Genomic DNA, 12,520 nt, shown 5'->3' on the forward strand with positions numbered 1-12,520 from the left:
CAAATTAGTTTTTGTAGAAACATTAATTTTTTTCTATTCATATGTTTTGAGTTTACCTATGAATTAATTATAAAATTATAATAAAAGCACTCCTGGTATAAACAGATAAGGGAACAGACGTGGCTGATCCTTGGCAAGCTGAGTGACATAGAAGTTGGAACTGAAGACTCCCTGATGATTTATAAGTAAGCAAGGCTAGGAGGAAGCAGTAATTATGATGAAGCAGATAAAGGGCTGACTGAGGCAAGGCTAAGGAGCCAGTATGCAGAGAGAAGCAGGGTCTGTGGGGATCCTGTGATCCAGAAAGAAGGAACAGCTAATTGCTTAAGTCATCTTACTTCCTGATAGCTTTCCAGTTCTAAATTGTGTTCTGATAACATGGATTTTTTCAGAAACTTCCTTTTTTTCCTAGGGTCCTGAGTGGGTGTTTGGCCTTTAAAGCCCAAAAGATGGAAGTACAACGGGGACCCTTACTGAATACTGTGTAGAGGCCCTCAGAAGACTGAGGTGTTTGGGGCAGGAGGCACCAACACCGAGGGCTTCAAGTCTGCTCTGCTCTTTCAGCTGCTGCTACCTTTCCTTGGTTGTCTTCTGGGTTTCCCTAAGCCCCTTCTCCTCTCTCATGGGGACTCTATTTCTTCCTGAATAATCTTCATTTCTAGGCTTCGCTCTGGCTTCTCTTTTTTTGCCACTTGCTTCTCTTTTTTCATCACTTTTCTCTACTCCTTCTGTTTTTCTCCCACCTAATTCTCCATGCCTGGCTTTTATTACCTTTAGAGGTCCTGCTCTCCTGGGCATGCTCTGTTGTCTGGGGGAAGAACTGGTTGCCTGGTGTCTTCTGTAACCTTCAAGGTTTGAATCTTTCCAGAGTGTTCACTCCCAGAGGCTTTTGGGGATATTTTCAGGTTTGCAGATATTGTGGAGAATAGGGAATACCAGATGTCAGAATAATCTCAGTTGGCTCTTAATGCATTATTATTATTATTATTTGGCAGCAAAATCTTGCCTTTGGAGTCCGCTGCTTATTTTAAAATTAGTTTGCATTCCATGAACTCAAAGACCAGTTGAGCTGTAGGGGGCAAATGACCCAAGATGTTTGTTGTGCTAAATTTCAAGAGAAAGTCAACCCAAATTAAAAATTGACCTTAAGTAATGAACAGAATAGTTAGATAATTAAGAACTGATGATACTGCTGATTCTAATACTATCTAGAAAACACCTGAACACAGTATAAACAAGCAAAATAGAATAATTCAGAGGGAGAATTTTAAACATTCCAAATACCAGGTAAGCAAATATCCTAGCAGGGAATCTCTTATAGTCCATTTTCTTGAGAGACTGGAAAACCTATCCTTTGTCTAGTTTCTGGATTCCCATGGGTCTTTTATATCTGACATAAAGGTAAAACTAAGCATCACAGGTTGGCCTATTTAATAGCATGAGAAAATAAAGTGACCTAACATCTTTAAAATACCACTTTCTCCTCCACATGGTTTTAGAAAGAAAGTGTAGAGCAAATTGGTTCAGAGCTTAGCTTTCCATCTCCCCTTTCCCTTCTCTCACTTTAACAAAGTAGAAAAACAGACCTCTCACCCATCCTGGATCTTACTGTGGAGTACTATTATTCTGGAGTGTAAAAGATTTCTGGGCACCAAAAAACCCAAGAATGCATCCCTTCTGAGAGTCACATGAAAGCAAAGCAAAGAAAGTACTGGGAGGAAATATCAAAGTGTGGCTCTTTTTTTCACTCCAGGGAATAGGTCATAGTGAGATTCCATCCATTCATCCATCCACCCATCCACCCATCCATCTACCCATCCATCCATCCATCCATCCATCCATCCATGTAGCTTAGAATTTAAATTTAGTTGTAATGTTTGCCAAGGAATAAGTATTAACAGGTTTATTTGAAATGATAAAAAAAAAAATGGAAAGCAACATCTGAATGAAAGTCTCATTTTGCTAATCGATTTTCAAGAGGACAGCTTTATGAAACATGTAACATGGTGGACATTTTCTATAAATTGTATGAACTAAGCCTGTAGTTTCAAAGTTTAAAAAAATTTAAACTCTTAAACAATTTAAAATATGGCAGAAATTTCATTTTTTGATTTAAATGATGATAAAAATTTTAGATGCCAGCTTAAAAGTGTGTGATTATGTATGTGTTTTCCAAAAATATTTTCCCTGCGTAGCAGAACAAAAGAAAGAATACAACTGCTATAAAGAATAGTTAAGGGAGTGATGGGTTTTTGTTTCAAGAAGATGAAGAGAGGTGGAAATTGTGGAGGGTGTGTAGGGGGAGGTTGTTCTCAAACAATTCACTGCAATTGAATAAATGTTGTAATTATTTACTTTGCGGAGGACAAGCTGCTAAGGGCAGACAGAATTGAGTACATGCTGATGACACTGCCATGTCCTTAAACCAGGTTAATTTTATTAAAAAACATCTATGCCATACATCATTTTGGGAGGAAGTGGGTGCCTAATGAAATAAAAGTAGGGTATCATAACTCAAAAAATGTTATGAATCTTAGGAGTGAACCGCCTTCCTGGTAACAAGGATCAGAGTAACAATGGGCAGCCCTGCATCAAAATTTTAAGATATGATGTGGTTGGGGCACCTGAGTGGCTCAGTCAGTTAAGTGTTGCCTTCAGCTCAGGTCATGATCCTGGGATCCTGGCATTGAGCCCCGCGGCGGGCTCCACACTCAATGGGGAATCTGTTTCTTACCCTTTCCCTCTCCCTCTGCCCCTTCCTCCGCTTGTGCTCTCTCTCTCCCTCAAATATATAAAAATCTTTAAAAGAATAAAATAAAATATGATATGGTATGTGCTAGACTGTTCATGGCAACACTATGCACATGGTCACAAACCAGACCACCCAAATGCCCTGTTCAGTAGAAGGAATATATAAATCCTGCATGTTTAAGCAACAGAATACTTTACAAGAACAAGTGCAAAAGTCAACAAACCACAACTACACACAACATGGTTGGTTCTCACAAACCTAAGTTTGAGTAACAAAAATGACATAAAAGAGTATGTACCATATAATTCTATTTTTTAAGCAAGTTCAGAAATAGGCAAAACAGACTGTCATAGTTAGAGTCAGTAGGGGTCATGGTTATACCTGAGGAGGCAGAGGCTAAAGGGGACATGAGGGGCTCCTGGGGGCTGATGATGCTCCATCTTAGGACCTGGATGTGTATAAACCTGACTGTAATAATTTGTGCAGTTGCATGGACATATGTTACACTTAAATACAATTTTAAAATAAAAAAGCAAAAAACAGCAGGAGTCTAGTGTTAAATTTGTCCTGGGCTAAATGATGGCCTTGCTGGTCTGGATAATTAGACCTAAAGCAGGAAATAGGAATAAAGATGCCTTGGATGGTGGGAAGCTGTTTTGCATAGTTTAGGACACTGGGGTGTGCGTTCAGAGTTCTGCTGTTGCAGCTTCTACTCCGTCAACAGCAAACCATGGTCCTTTTCCTTCTCCCCACCCCAACACAAGAGCTTTCAGACCTCTGGCTCTTATTTAAACTGTAAATCCCATACAATTTGGAACAAATCTGCTGGTTCAGAGGCATGGTCATATTCCATTTCTACACACGTGTTTCCTCAGTTGTCTGTGGTACACACATCCACTCCCTTCACTTTCAGTCAAAACCCAAAGAAGCCATGAGACAGCGGGGCAGTAAGCTTCACCAGCTTGAGGGACCACAGGGATCTCTCCTGTGAAACCTAATGGGAGGGATTCAGGAATTTCAGCTTCTGGACACGTGGTGGGTGATGTTCCAAGCATCACAGGCTGACTCCTCATGTGACTGGCAGGGCCAGGAAGGAGGGAGAAGCCTTTCCTGTGAGCCTCACAGGCTGGGTTACAACGAGGTACATGAGTGGAACGGCTTGGTACAGGCAACGTCGAGAATTCTTTTTCAGAAACGGTGGTGGGCAGATTCAGACCTCTGCTGCTTCACGGTTCTTTGAAAACATGAGAAATGGCCTTCCAGGTTTTCCAGAGGTGCCGTGGCCAGATCCCGACTGGACGCCGGGCCATTACATCAAAGCCACAAGGCTCGGATGGCACATGGCCCCGGCCAGGCCAGCCTGTCTTTGGGTGGGTCAGCTGGCTTGCAGAAAACAACAGGCTTCAACATGACAGTTCCCACATTCTGCAGACTTAAAAGGGAAATCCTCTGGCCTCTGACTGGGCTCCTGGGGCTCAGCCCTGGCCTTGCCCGAGGCTGCAGGAGGAAGAACAATAAGGAAAGGGGGCCTGTTGCTGTCACCGGCTCTTCAGGTGATCACACATCTTCAGTCCTGCCAGAGTTCTGTAGCCTGAGCTTCCTTGTGCCTCCATGTCCCCTCACTGCCTCTGCTGACTGATGCCACAGAAACCTAGCCCAGTCTCTGCCTCCTTTTCCCCACTCACCCTCACCTCACCCCCATCTACTTCCACTTTCTATTGCACATTCTGGCAGAGGGCTCCCTGACCCTCACAAGCACCCAACGTTTGCCCCCAATACTGTTACTCCTTTAAAAAAAAAATCCGTACCTATCCTTCTCTGCTCCATTCTCTCCTGCTCTTCTTTTGCTTTCTTAGACTCTCATTGTGATTTCCCTTCCCATTTCTACAAAGGCAGGGTACAGAGGAAGGCCAGCAGGGGGCCAAGGGCCCTAGAGCTGACTCAGGAGACAGATGAGTGTTTTGGGTTTTGCCACTGATGTGTGTGACCTCGGGCAAGTGGGACAGACTCTTCTCTCTGGGTGTGAGTTTTCTCATGTGTCCATGGGGTTGGGGGACCCATGCCAGAAATCTGTATGTTGTGCCAGAAGGGTTGCCATGGGGAATGCAAGGAAGAAGACTCTGTTCTGGCTCTTATAAACCTACTGAGTAACAGTCTCTTTGCATTCTCATTCTCTCCCTCTCTCTCTCTCTCTGTCTCTGTCTCACACACACACAGGCACACACACACACATACACACACACCCCTAGAGACTGGATCAGAATTTTTCCTACTCCTGACTCACTTTAGTAGCTCCTTGCTGTCAGGTGTAACTTCACACCCCATTTTATTTTTCAAAATTTGGAGAAATGGAGACATTAACTGAAGGCTGGTTTTCTTTTGCTGTCACATATGTTCACCTAATTGCTGGATCCTCTTAGTAGGGAAACGGCCTTTGTCCTGATACATAGGCATACAAAGGACATGACAGCCAGATCTAGAGGGATGGGACAGACAAAGCAAATCAGAGATTTACAGAACTGAGCCTGGCAGAACCAGAAATAGAAGTGCATTAGGGAAGAGCACTGGGTTCAATTTGAATTTTTGCAGAATCCACTTAACCTGCTTTCTACTTCGTTCCTTGTAACTTCTACTCACCTCTGTGCTCAAAGGGAGTGTCTTCTGATGAACCAAACCCAGATTCTTCCTATATTTGCACCTAGACCCTGAAATCATGTGAGCATGTTTTGATTACTCTCAAACATCAAGGTTTAATTAGAATAAATATTTCTCACTTTTGGAGCAATTTATATGGAGATGGGGTTTTGTTTGGGAGTGGGGGATGAATGTAAATGGGGACATCTATATAAATACTCAAAATCGAAACCAAAGGTGATCTCAAGTTTGTTCTGGACTCAAGACTGCAATACAACCTAAGGGTTAACTTTCTATCAGAATATGAAATATATTGTTTTCCATTAGGAAGAAGAAAAAAATAAATATATCTTAGTGCATGCTGTGTGCTAGGTACTTTACATATGCTAATTTATTTGGTCCTGACCATAAATCTCTAAGGAGATACTCTATTCTCTTCTATAAGTGAAAAAAAGTGAAGAGGATAGAGCTATAGAGCCAAAACCAGAATTGTCACCCATACTTGGAAGCCATTGCTGCACTGGTTTCCTCAAACCACAGCTTTGCCATCTTCTTTTACCACATTTAATCTTGTTTTAATTCTAATTTTAGTTACTTTTGCTTAATGCTTAAGAGTTTAGATACTGTCCCTAGCCCTGGACTGACCACTAAATCTCTACAAGCTTCGTTTGCCCAGCTCTAAAATGGAGATAATTATACCTATCTCATACGCTCTGTTTCCAAGATTGAATGAATACAGCAAAGATTTAGATAGTGCCTCTTGAAATATTAGCAATAACTCCATTATTCCTTTGTAATTTTTTTTTTTTTTGCTTTTGCTTTAAATCATGTGCCATTACTCTGAAACTTCATTGGCTTACCTCTTTTTTTAAAGCTTTACTGGGATATAATTTTCATATAATAAAATGTGCCCACCAACAATGGGTCAGAAATTTGGTTGCTCCATAATCTTACCAATACATAGTATTTTCAGTCTACTTCACTTTAGCCATTCTACAGGCGTGGTAGTTATATCTCATTGTGATTTTAATTTGCTTTTTCTGATGATCAGTGATGTTGAGAATCTTCTCATGTGCTTATTTGCCATTCATATGTCTGTTTTTGTGAACTGACTGCTCAAACCTGCCTATTTTTAACTGATTACTTGTCCTCTTCTTATTGAGTTGTAGGAGTTCTTTATATATTTTGGCCCTTCATCAGATATATGCATCATGAATATCTTCTCCCAGACTGTGACTTGTCTTTTCATTTTCTTAATGTTATTTTCCAAAGAAGGTAAAGTTTTAATTTTGATAAAGTCCAATTTAAAAAATTTTTCTTAGGGTTTGCGTTATATTTTGTGTTAAGATATCATAAAATATCTTAATTTTTATGCCGGCTACATGTCAAAATGATAATATCTTGCATATAGTAGGTTTAAAATACATTATTAAAATTAATTTCATTTTAACGTAGCAACTAGAAATTGTTAAATGAAATATGTGGCCCACATTTGTGGCTTGCATTGTATTTCTATCGGACAACACTCGTTTAGATGACTCCAATCTCACTGCTGGAGCCATTTGGAAGCAGGTATTATCAGTTAGGATGCTTCAGTGTTCAGGTAACAGAAACCTCAGCTCAAAGTGGAATAAATAATAAAGAAATGTATTATCTTGCAGAGATAACAGAGGCTGGGAAATGCTAGGGTTGTTAATGATGTTCAATGGCATCCTTAGGCTTCATTCCTTCTCACCTTTTCACTCTACTCTCATCTGGCTCAGCTCAAGGTCAATATATATCTGTAGAAGTCCCAAAAGTTACATCCAGACATTTTTAATATCCAGAGGAAACAAAGAGGAGGATTCCTGTCTTATCTTTCTTATTACGAGTGAGACAATCTTTCCCAGAGGTCTCCTATCCCACCTCTCCCCTTGCTCTGAGGATTAACTGGCCAGAATTGGGTCACAAAGTCCATGCTGAGCCACTCACTGGCGACATAACTGGATACTGAAAGACTTGGAGTAGTCTGGAGTGAGAGATCTGTCGGGGAGAGAAGAACCAGCACCACAACAGCAGGAAGGGCTCTTGTGGACCAAATAACCCCCAGTGTTCTGGGACAATTCGGGCAGAGGGCACAGGGCCCCTACACATTCCTCTATCCCAACTGAGCTGCTTTAGTCTGAAATACAAATGAGATGTTATTATGTTTCTATCCCAGGCTACGGAAGCTTAATAAATCATTTTACATAAAAAGACAAAGCAAATAAAATCCCATAGCTCAATGTGGTAAAGTGGAGAGAGTACTGTATCCTAACCAGGGAACTTGGCTTTAATAATACCTTGTTCTGGCACCTGCAAAGTTCCACTAACATGTCTGGGCTTCAGCTCGTCAGTCTTTCAAGTGAATGTCCAAAGATTGTGAGATGAGACAGTAAAGTAGTCACAAGAGTATTTCTCTCTAATAATACAAGCACATAGAAATGGTGATACAAATGGAATAGAAAACATTAAGAAATAGATATCATACTAAAGAGTTCAGGACCCAATTTCAATGTGTGTGTGTGGCGGGGTGGTGTTTCCATATACCACCAAGCAATTCTTGGGATACCAGCTAGCTGGGTGTCCTACAGTTCAACTCAGCTCTGACACAATTCACCTGAAGAAAGCGTCAGTTCCCACAGGGTAAGGACTGAGTCCCACAAGACTGTCCCCCAATCCCATTTCAGACACCAATTACAAGTCCAGATTGTCACCTATACTTCTGACCAAGCTGCTGTAGATCAGAGGTTCCCGTGACTCCCCACCACCTCAGGTTTAACTAATTTCCTAGAGTGGTTCACAGAACTCAGGGCAACTAGTTCATCACTCACTAGATTACCAGTTTCGTATAAACAGATACAATTCAGGAACAGCCAGATGGAAAAGCAGCACAGGGGAGGGGGTGGGGACAGGGGGCAGAGCTACCATGCCCTCTCCAGGGGCACATTCTCCCCAGTCTGGACTATTGGCTATTGATTCAGCCTCCGGCCCCTCTCCTCTCTCTGGGGCTGGGAGTGGGACTGAAAGTTCTAAGGCTCTAATCATATGGTTAGCTCCCTTGGCAACCAGCTTCTGTCCTTAGGGGATATCCCCTTAGTTACCTCATTAACATAACAAAGGACACATTTTTAGCTCTCATCACATAGGAAATTCCAACAGAAACAGAAGAGTAGACCAAATATATATGTATTTCTTATTATAAACCACAAAATCACACTGATTCAGAAACAGAAGGAAAAATCTCTTCTTAAAATCAAAAACAGCAAATGTTTGGAAAGTTGGAGTCATGGGGCCTGTGGAAACTAGGTCCTGTCAGAGTTCCTTTGGAAATGGGGGCCAAGTGAACTCTGCATCATGGTGGACCAGGTACTCTGAGTGAAGCAGGGTGCTGGGACAATACCTCCAACCAGGGAGCTGGGGCTGAAGTCGCTGTGTCTGACCTCTCAGCCATGGCTAGAAATGTCCCACCTGCAAAGAGACCCCCAGACTGGAACTGGGGTCTCTGTTGGCCTTCAGAGCCATCACACCACAGGGCTCAGCCCTTACAGTCCAAGGACCCAAGGCTGCTCAGTTCCCAGGGATCCCTAGGATGCACGTCTCTCTCAAGGTCAATCCCAGGGATCTGGTTTTTAACTAGGCCTGAGGGCTCCAGATTCCTTTGTCCATATAATCCCCCCTCCTGCCCTCACTCCCCCCACCCCTTCACCACTATTTGAGCATGCATACAACTCTAAGTGTTTGTCTAATTGTTTGTTTAGTAATTGTACACACAAGTGATATTCGTTCATTATAAGACACACACAAAAATTTTAAAAGGATGGAAAAAATGTAGTAAAACATACTTCAAGATTTTTTACTAATTAATGATGGTCCCATTCTATCAGGAGCTGGTATCAGTTGATATTACTTAAGGTCTTCCCTAATGACATAGGGTATAAATCTGTATTTCCAAAAGCCTTCTTGATCGTGTTTAGTATTTCTGGCAGGCTTCTTTGCAGATCTGATCAAATCATTATCATTGTTTTTACTTTGTAATATGGTTGAAGGAATGGGAAAAATGTCAGCTGTGCTGTTTTCTTGTTCTTTGCTTCAGTTTGCACTATTAATATTCTACTCAATTTGTAATTTTTTTTTGGCAGGAATCCTTTTAAGCCAAATGTCCAAATTATTAGTTGGGAACATACAAGCTATGTTAGGTTGCAACACACTGAAAGCCAATGAAGGAATGATGTTGGAAGGGTCACCCACTTCCCTGCAAGGAATTCCCAGTTTTCCCTCAAGGTAACTCCAGCTCTGTTTGTGAACTGTGACCATCTTGCATACGGACTAAGGGAGGGCATCCGTGTCATTAGGTCTATTAAGTGTTGATAAATCTAAATTTCTTATGGGGAGGTTAAATATAAATAGCTTTGGAAGTTCTGCCCCCTCTTCTTTAGAGACCCATGAGTTGCATTTTTCATTTGCTAACTCAAGTAAATGATCATTGAAGATTTTGGCAAGGGTGTGAACTGTCATTTAAAGGGGCACTTATTTCACCTTTAACTAAGGCCTCTCTACCCCTAAGATATGCCTTTCCCATATGCCACCTCAGATATCTTGCCCAGTAGATGACAGAAGCTTAAGAGAATTCAATTTTATCTCAGTAGAGGGCGACGCTTCCTTCCAGGAATGTGACAAGCCCTTAGCAACGAGAGGCTATCTTAAGACCTGGGACCTAAGAAAAGAGGTCTTGAGAGCAGTGTCTATGTCTGTAAGGGCTGAATGAAGCTCATTCTTTATCCAACCTAATATCCTCATTTCCTGGGGGGGCTCAGGTCCAGAAAACTGCTCAGAACTCCATGGTTAGCTGATGACTGAACCAGCACCTGAATTCAGGCCTTCTACCCTCAGCCCAGTGCACTCTCCTATTCCTCACAATCCTCCCATGTGCATTTGCTAAGCAACAGTAACCCTGGTCCATTTCATTTGATGTAATTACTGATATATTTGAGTTTTAATCTGTCATCTTATTTCTCGATTTCAACATATCCTCCTCTTCAATAATTCTTCTTTTGTTTTCTGACTTCTTTTGGATTGACTAATATTTGTTTATTATTTTTTCCCCTTTACTATTTTGGAAGATTTACATTAATTATCTCTTCTTTTAGTGGTTAGCTTAAAACTTTTTTTTTTGCTATTTATTATATCTTTAAGCTTGCATTGTTAAACTTATTCAAATCTAGTATAAATACTGATCTTTATTATTGGCCTATACAATTCAGAAACATAAGAACATTTTAACCCACATCCCAACTCTTGCCATTGTTAACAGTATTTTAAATTTTATCTAATTTTTAAATTCCACAAGATACTTCTATTGGGTTTTTTGTGGGTTTTTTTTGTTTTGTTTTTTCTCTTCATTTTTTCTTGCATCTCAGACTTGCCATCTGGATCATTTTACTTTATCTTGAAACACATCTTTTAGAATTTCCCAAACTCTCTCATTTAAAATAAGTTTTCATTCATCTTTGTTATATATATATATATGTATGTACTGGGAATAGAATCCTAAGTAGGCAATTAATTTCTTTCAGCATGTTCACAATATCATTTTACTGTCTTCTGACTTCCATTATTGACTTTAGAAGTCAGCTGTCAATTTAACTTTGTCTTTGAAGACAATACACCCTTTCCCCTGTGGCTGCTTTAAATATATGGTGTATAGACCGTTCAGGATTTTTTTGGCTTCCTATGGTTTTACTATAATGTGCATGGGAGTGCTGTGTAAATATACTGTGCAGACTCTATTAGGCTTCTTGAATCTATGGAAAGATGTCTTTCATTAGTTCTAAATATTCTCAGCTCTTATATCTTAAGATATTACCTTTCACTCTCCCTCTTCTTCAAACATAGGGTCTTCAAACAAGAGTTTATCTCTCTCTTCTTTAAACAAAGCAAGATTGTTTTATAGTTTATGGCTAATAATTCCAACAGACATCATCTCCATTATCTGCTTATGGGCCTATTTGAGTTGTCTGTTGTTTCTGCTGCTTCCTGCTCAGTGTGTTTTATTTCCCCATAATGACTGGCGATTTTTGACAGTGTGTTGGGCCCTGTATTTTAAAAATTATTTGCAAGAATAATTTGAGACTTAGCATGATAGCATCTTCTTCCAAAAAGGATTTTCTTTTTTTTTTTTTTTAAAGATTTTATTTATTTATTTGACAGAGAGAGAGATAGCAAGAGGAACACAAGCAGGGGGAGTGGGAGAGGGAGAAGCAGGCTTCCTGCCGAGCAGGGAGCCCAATGTGGGACTCAATCCCAGGACCCTGGGATCATGACCTGAGCCGAAGGCAGACGCTTAACCGACTGAGCCACCCAGGCACCCCCAAAAAGGATTTTCATTTGTCTCTGCCAGACACCTGAGGTGCTATCAGTCTAGCTCCAACTCAAACCAAGTTCAACATTTAAGGTTGCCTGGACCATCCACCTGACAGAAAGGCAGAAGGAAACTGTGTGCAGGGATTGGTTTACTCATGATTCACCTTACCTGAAATTGTAACTCTTTGGGATCTCAGTTTAAAGAGAAGGTGGTTGACTAGAATCCCCACCTCTGGTGGATTGCAGGTCTTTCCTTTTGCTCCTGGCCCTAGGAATTTATCAGAAGTACAGTTCAGTTTTGCAGCTATTTCTTTAGAATTGGCAAATGCCCAGAGGGCAAAATCAGATTTGAAGATCAGTCCTATTCTCTGGGTTCTCCTCTTCTGGGTTTTGGCTTTTAAACTCCTCACTACCTTGTTGATATTTTGAGGCCTTTAAGAAGATGTTTTTCATATTTCATCTAATTCTTTAGGTTTTTTTTTTTTTTTTAGTGGGAGGGTTGGTCCAAATTTCCCAGTCATCAGTTACTGGGAGTAGAAGTTCCAATTTAGTCATCAGAGGAAAGGAAATTTTTCATAGACCTTTATTTCTACTTTATGTCTATCAATTTGTTAGTCCCTATAAAGTACTTTGCATATGCCAAGAATGTAATTTATCCAACAGAACCAAAATTATTATAGAGAACTCATCAAATCCATCCTTTCAAAGAACCCTATCTGGTATGATACAAATTAGTTCATAAGACATTTTTAA

This window comes from Phoca vitulina, unplaced genomic scaffold (assembly GCF_004348235.1).
Source record: "Phoca vitulina isolate PV1807 unplaced genomic scaffold, GSC_HSeal_1.0 scaffold6, whole genome shotgun sequence".
Taxonomy (NCBI): domain Eukaryota; kingdom Metazoa; phylum Chordata; class Mammalia; order Carnivora; family Phocidae; genus Phoca; species Phoca vitulina.